This window comes from Meriones unguiculatus, chromosome 2, assembly GCF_030254825.1.
Source record: "Meriones unguiculatus strain TT.TT164.6M chromosome 2, Bangor_MerUng_6.1, whole genome shotgun sequence".
NCBI lineage: Eukaryota > Metazoa > Chordata > Mammalia > Rodentia > Muridae > Meriones > Meriones unguiculatus.
In genome coordinates, this window is record NC_083350.1 from 55,867,606 (window position 1) to 55,876,010 (window position 8,405).

An 8,405-nucleotide genomic window follows, 5' to 3' on the forward strand; every position below is an offset into this window, starting at 1 on the left:
GACCGCCACAGGCACACAGTAGAAATCCAGTCCCAAACACATATATACCTCTAATAATAACAAAAATGTCACGGTGGCTGGTGTGGTTCCCTGTTTTCTGCTGCTGGGCTGGAAGGGCCGTTTGGAGGCACCGAGCCATAAGTGTGAGCTTCTGAGGGGAAAAGAGTGAAGTCTGCAGTCTGGAGTTCCGTTCCTGTCAGGAACGTCGGTCTCCTGGGTGGGTAAGGATGAAACGCCGAACGAGAGCCGAATCACAGAATATCCGGTCTGGATATTGATCTTTAAACTTAACATCAATGCAGGCAGACGCCTAAGCCCGATCAGGTTACAGCTGGAAAGCAGGTTCTAGGGTTGAAGCCAAGTGGTGGGAGCTCAGGGCTCAGAGAAGCCTGATCTGACTGGGGCCAATTGGACCAATCGGGAACAGCCATAGCTCACTCCTACAGATCAGCACTTGAGGTGGCCTGAGGCGAACAGCAAAAGCTTGCGGAGGCTGGACAAGGTGGTGACCACAGTGGCTTTGCAGCGACTGGTTGGACGCAAGTCCAGTCTGGGGTCCAAGAATGAACTCGCTGGGGAGAACGGAGGTCCTTCTTTCCCCAGTGCTACACTCAGAATCAACAGACGTCCTTTGGTGACATAGTGGTGCTTCTCACTGCAGTGCCAATCTGCAGGGGCTGCTGGCTCTTCCTGACACAGCCACCCAATTCTGGTCGGGCCCAGCCTTTGCAGCCACTTGACTCTTGAAGCCCTGAGCTCTCCGCTGCCACCTGGCCTGGTGCCGTTGGTCCAGCTAAATCTCCTTTTCCCTCACCCCCGGCTGGACCCGAGATCTTGTGACACAGACTTTGTCCTTTTCTGCGCACCACACGGTGCGCACTTCCGACAGAGAAATGTGCTCTTCCCTCATGGTGACCTTCAGGGAGATGTGGAACCATAGGCACTGACACCCAAGGATGAACTCTTACCTCCACAAGAACACCCGTGCAGACAAACCTTCTCAAACATACTTTGTCCACTGAGAACCACTGCGGGGAGACATAAATCCAAAATGGTCTTTGAGAGTGGAAACCCAGTCCTCTCAGGGCACCTGCGCTCAGGTATACATACCCACACACATACACATACCCATAATTGAAAAATAACAAATGCCGGCCCAGGTCTGCTTTTCCCCTCGGGGTATTTAGCAGGACAGATGGGTTACCGGGCATTGTTGTGTGGGAGCAATAGCCTTCTCTGAGGCGGTTTTCAGTGATCCAGCTCTCTTTATTGGGGGTAGGGCTATATGAACCTTGGGGAGTGAGTAGAGGTGTTCAGGGTGAGCGTACATCATTGGCTGGGGCCCAGGTTCTGGGCACACTTCATTTGCATGAAAAGGAATTCCAGGTGTTAGCTGGATATGTCCTCACAGGGAGAAAGTTTAACTTGAAACCTGGTCACCAGGCTTTGTGACTACCTCAAGGGTGTCAGAGGTAGAGATTGTAAGGCTACCTGCATGAGGACATGAAGGCCCAAAGCAGGGAGGAAGCACCCCTACTCCTGCTGGTCTCAGGACAAGACATTTGGGGTTTGAATACACCTCGACCTCACTCTTGCTCTGGACCAGACCCTTGGCCCCATGGCTTTCCTGGTCCCACAAACAAACATTGTTGTTTCTGGGGGCTCACACCTTTAGTTCCAACACCTGGGAGGCAGAGATAGGTGTATCTCTGTGAGTTCAAGGCCAGCCTGATCTATATGTAGAGCTTTAGGACAGCCAGGGCTTATACGGAGAAACCTTGTCTTAAAAAGAATGACTGCAATAAACAAACACTTTTCAATAATAAGTTTAATATTGTTAGTTTCAACCTCCTAATCAAAAGACAGGTTAGCTGAATGGATTGAGCAACAATCCATCTTTCTGTTATCTTTATTCATTTTTAAAAAATTTATTTATTCATAAATTACAGTTTATTTACTTTGTATCCCAGCTGTAGCCCCCTTTTTCATCTCCTTCCATGCTCTGATAGGGGAGGTCCTCCTTCCCTTCCATCTGACCCTAGCCTATCAGGCCTCATCAGGACTCGTTGCATTGTTTTCCTCTGTGGCCTAGTAAGGCTGCTTCCCATTCAGGGGGAGGTGATTAAAGAGCCAACCACTGAGTTTCTGTCAGAGACAGTCCCTGTTCCCCTTACTAGGAAACCCACTTGGACATTGAGCTGCCATGGGCTACATCTATGCAGGGCTTCTAGGTTATCTCCATGCATGGTCCTTGGTAGGAGTGTCAGTCTCAGGAAAGACTCCTGCTCTGTTGTCTTTAAAGACAGGCATCACCTTAAGGTGGAAGGATGGTAAAAAGTATTCCAAGCAAATGAACAGGGAAGGAAGCAGGCTTTGCTATCCTAACACTGACAAAATAGCCTTAAAAATGAAACTAACCAGAAGAGACAAGGAAAACACTTAATTCTAAACAGGGGGAACAATTACCCCAAAACAAGACAACACAATCCTAAGCTTGAAGTTGGGTGCACCAGAGTCTGTTGTATATACACAACTTCATAAAATGTGTTCTACTAGAATAAAAAATCAAGATTAACATCAATACATTAATAGTGAGTGATTCCAGTACTCTAAATGGTCCAATAGATAGGTCACCTGTACAAAAATATAGAGAAATGTCAGACACAAATGATATACATTAAACAGATGTAACAGATATCTACAGAATAGTCTACTCAAACAGCAAAAAATGTAAACTCTACTCAACAGCTCACTGAAGCTTCTCTAAAATAGACCATACCCTTGGGGGCACAAAACAAATCATAACAGAGAGTTTAAATGATTTCAGACAAATTTAAATAACTGCGAATCCTTTCTGACCACAATGCTTACAACCCATAAAATTTAAAAACAACAACAAACAAAACTCCAGTAAGTACACAAACTCATGAGATCAAATAACTCATTAGTAAAATGACAAACAAGAAACCAAGAAAAAAAAAATTAAATTCCTGGGACTAAACGAAGATGAAAGCACAACACACTAAAACCTCTGGGACACATAAAAGCAGTCTTAAGAGAGGAAAAAAATTATAGGTCTAAGTGCTTACATTAAAAAATTAGAAAGAGAAAAACAAAAACAAAAAACTCAACTTAGTAATGCAACTTAAGAACTTAGAGAAACAATAACAAACCAGACCAAAAGTAGACAGCAAGAGATAATGAAATCAGAACAGAAATTAATGAAAAGGAACATATTGATGCTATAATTTCTTTGAAGATCTGGTAGAATTCTGTACTGGATCCAGCTGGCCCTGGGCTCTCACTTTTACCTCATCTTGATTTAAATTTTGTTTGTTAGATCTTCTATTTTTGTTAGAATACAGATTTTAAAAATATGCTTTTATGATTCCCTGAATTTCTTTAGTATTTGTTATAATGTCTTATTTTTCTAATTTGAATCACACCTCTCTTTCTTTTGAATAAAAAAAGTTAAAGGCTTGTATGATAAAAACTTTAAAACTATGAAAAAGGAAATTGAAGAAGATACTAGAGGAAGGAAATGTTATGCTAACAAGGACTAACATTGTGAAAATGGTCATCCTACCAAAAGAAATCTGCATCTCATTAACACAATTCCCATAAAAATCACAATGCAATTCTTCCCAGAAAAAAATATATTAAATTTTATGTGGAAATATAAAAGACCCATGATAGTCATAATGTCCTGAATAGCAAAACAAAACAAATAAATAAAATCAAATAGATAACTGTTGGAGGTTGTCACCATCTCAGATTTCAAGAAATACTATAGACCTAACATAATCAATCGGTGTGGTACTGGCATAACAGACTCATTGGTCAATGGAATGGAATTGAGAACTCACATACAACACTACACTCCCACACTCTTAAAGCCATCTTATTTTTGACAAAGATGCCAACAAAATATTTTGGATGAAAGACAACATCTTCAACAAATGATGCTGGTCAACTCAATAGCTACCTATAGAATAATAAAACTCAATCTTCATCTTTCACTGTGCACAATATTCATTTCAAATGGCTCAAGAACCTCAATGTAAGACCTAATACCCTGACTCTAAAGATGAGAAAGTAGGTAATATCCTTGAACTCGTTGATTTAGGAACAGACTTTTGAAGCAGGATGCTAATACAGGCATGAAGACAAGTAATCAATAAATCGGACCCCGTGAAACACTTAAACAAGGAGACAGCTTACAGAATGAGAAAAACATTTTCCAGATATACATTAGACAGAGGGTTAATAGCTATACTATATAAAGAACTTAAAAATTTAGATAACAATAAAGTGAACAAACCAATTCAATTGGGGCACAGAACTAAACAGAGTTCTCAAAACATGAAATCCTAAGTGACTGAGAAACATATTCTGAAGCTGGCAGTTTATAAAGACTTGTAGACTGATAGCTGAATATCAGGTGACACCTGCTTGGCCTCTCGTGAGCAGCACCTGTACTATATTCCACAATGGACACTGGCATCAGGAAATGAGCACATGAAGAGGCCGGAAATGAGAGATTCTGAAACTAGACTTGCTTGTTTTGTCACAACCTACTCAACACAAGAAATCTACTGGGATCTCTGCTAACATCTGCAGGGACCAAAACACCTTCCATAAAGTCCAGCTTCTTAAAGGTTCTACCATCTTTCACTGCTGTATTCAGGACCAGTTTTCTTGAGCATGACCCTTTTGGGGATATACTCAAATCATACCTAAATCACAGCATATGACTTTTTTCAAGTAAAATGAATTTATCAATTTACTAAGTAGGAAGTTTAATCTATACCACTTGTGATAGCTATTCTTGGTTGTCAACTTGACTACAATCAAAATTAACTAAATTCCAAACACCTGTGAGAGATAGTATTCCTAATTAAATCATTTGAAGTGGGGAGAACCACTTTTAATCTGGATTTTCTGAGGTGGGAACATACACCTTAATTCTGGGCAACCCCTTCTGGTAGCAGCCTATATGAAGGACACAGAAGAACGGAAGCCATCTCTTTGCTTACCCTGGCTCTGGCTGGCAAGTCCTTTCCTTCACTGGCTTTGGAGCCTACTTCTTCAGGATTCCAGTGAATCCTGAATACCAGCTGAGACATCCAATCTTTTCTCAGCTATCTGAATAGCTGGGAATTAGAATAAATTCTCCAGTCCCAATCAAACCCAGACAAGTTTGGAATGGCTTCATCCTTCATCAGAAACTTGAGTCACTTCCAAATCACATATTTACAGAAAGTATGTGATATGACTGTTGTTTGAGTTAGTCATTTATACAAATGCTTTTTTGTGCTTCAATAGATAACTAATAAAAATAATCTTAGTACTATTATCATATAATGTATATTGGACAATTTCTAAAATTCATGTTTCAGTCAATGTTATAAGTTTCCCAAGGTATTTGAATTTCTAAAACATGGCCACTTCAGCATTATTTACAAATGTTCTGAATATAGAATGACAGAATTTTTGTTTTATTAGATAATTCTGTGATTAAAAGTCGTGTTGTGGTTCAGCAATAGCTGCACACTGACCACTTGGATACCAGACTCAGCTAGATGGAAGTTTTTTTTTAATATTTTTGCTTATTTTATTTATAGATATTCTGCCTGCACTAGACCTCATTACAGATGGTTGTGAGCCACCATGTGGTTGCTGGGAATTGAACTCAGGACCTTTGGAGGAACAGCCAGTGCTCTTAACGTCTGAGCCATCTCTCCAGCCCTAGATGGAAGTTTTTTTTTAACACTTAACAAAGCCTGTCTGGTCATGGACACAGTCTGGATTCGGAAACCAAGACTATCACTCTGAGCCATTCTCAGAGTCAGTTTTTAGAAGAAAAAGACCATAACTAAGCCTGGAGAGTCAATTCCATCCGAGGTACATTGTGCATAACCAAGCAAGAGGAATCAATTCTATTCCAGGTGTATTGTGCCTAGGTAGCTAGACAAAGCATTTTAAGCTCATTGGCTGGGATTTAGGGTAGGGGAACTTTGGGGACAATCCTGTTCTCATTGTTCGAGGAGAATATGGCAGGGTATTGTGGTTTTGCTTACATAGAACATACATTTATCACCAATTCAAGCAGAGCATTCAACAAGTGTTAAATTGTAAGAAAAAGGCTATTCTTGTGTCAGGCAGGGAGAGGCTGAGAACTTGAACTCAGTTTCATCTTATGATCAAAACGGAGACTAAAGACAAAATGGCTTAAGATATGCTAAACACAAAAATAGGGGTCAACAGAGGAGCTATAGTTATGCTAAAAATTAAAGTAGGTCTCAATAGAGGGGCTATAGTTATGCAAAAAGTTAAAGCAGGCCTCAACAGATGCAAACATTAATAAGATCTTCATTGCTATAATTGGATCTGCTATATTAACTTCATTTTTACTAAAATGATTATTTTCTTAAGAAAATGCACACGATTTTTAAAGCAATTATAATAGGTAAGTAAAAAGATAAAATCTTGCCAATCAACATGTAGATATAGCCATAAAATTTTCGTGTAAACTGTCTTATTGTATTTTTATTATACATTATTAAAATGTGAAATCACATGGTAGATACTGAACATAAAATTCTGATGCCAGGGGCTGGAGAGATGGCTCAGAGGTTAAGAGCACTGGCTGCTCTTCCAGCTGGACCTGAGTTTAATTCCCAGCAACCACGTAGTGGCTCGTAACCATCTATAATGAGATATGGTGCCCTCTTCTGGCTTGCAGGTGTATGTGCAAACAGAACATTGTATACATAATAAATAAATAAATCTTAAAAAAATTCTGCTTTACAGATGCTTTTCAGTTTCGTGAGGTCACATTTATTAATTGTTGCTCTTAGAGCCTGAGATGTTGGTGTTCTGTTCAGGAAATTGTCTCCTGTGCCAAAGAGTTCGAGGCCTTTTCTCCACTTTTTCTTTCAAGAGATTTAGTGTGTCTGGTTTTATATTGAGATCTTTAATCCACTTGGACTTAAATTTGTGAAGGGTAATAGATATGGGTGCGTTTGCATTTTTCTATGTGCAATAGAGGACTAATATCCAGAATATATAAAGAACTCAAGAGACTATATAAATATATCAAAAACTCAAGAAAATATATAAAGAACACCAACAAACCAAATAATCCAATTAAAAAATGGGGTATAGAACTAAACAGAATTCTCAACAGAGAAACATTAAAGAAATGTTCAACATCCTTAGTCATCAGGGAAATCCAAATAAAAACAACTCTGAGATTCCATTTTACACCGATTAAAATGGCCAAGATAAAAATTTCAAGTGACAGCACATGGTGGAGAGGGTGTGGAGAAAGGGGTAATCACCTCCATCACCTAAACAACCACCTTGGAAATCATTATGGTGTTTTCTTTTTTTATTTTTATTATCAGTTACATTTTATTAACTCTGTATCCCAGCTATATCCCGCTCCCTCATTCCCTCCCAATCCCACCCTCCCTCCTTCATCTTCTCCCTGCCCCTTTCCAAGTCCACTGATAGGGGAGGACCTCCTCCCCTTTCATCTGACCCTGTTTTATCAGGTATCTTCAGGACTGGCTGCAAAGTCCTCCTCTGTGGCCTAGCAGGGCTGCTCCTCCCTTGGGGGGTGGGGAGGTCAAGGAGCCTGCCATTGAGTTCATGTCAGAAATAGTCCCTGTTCCCCTTACTAGGGAACCCACTTGGATTCTGAGCTACCATGGGCTACATCCCACCAAGGACCAAGGTCCATTCATGGCTATAACCTAGAACCCCTGCTCAGCATCTGTCCTAAGGCAGATGCTCAATGTGTGTACTTTGATATCTTACTTAATGACTAGAAGGTTTGTAAAGACTTGTTATTTAGAGCTCTGTAGCTTTCCTTATTGTCAGGTGTGTCATAAGCACATGCTTAACATGTAAGCTGAAAGCATATATAGGACACAAATATTATAAGTAGTTCCCAAGAGTTAAGAGCTTAAAGACAGCATATTACCAAAATGCATTCCCTACAATGTTCTTATATTGTTATGATGACTCCTTAGGCGAGAGAGACACTCTTCCTCTCATCTTGAACAACAATGTGCATTGATATTTACTGTTTTGTTTTGGTCTAAGACTGGGTTTCACCCTGTAATCCAGGCTGGCTGGGAGCTCCTGGCAATCCTCCTGTCCAGCCTTCTAAGTTCTCGGCCACCATGCCTAGCCAGGATTGCCATTTTAGCAGATGAAAGGTGACTATTCACATAAAATGCCTTCATTACTGGACGACATGTTTTATATGATCATTCACTTGCTTCCTTTTTAGATAGCCTCTTCATATCCTTTGATCATATTCATAATCGATTTACTGTCATTTATTGGCAAAAGCTCTTTGTTGAGCAATAATCCATTGTCTAATTTATTATAAA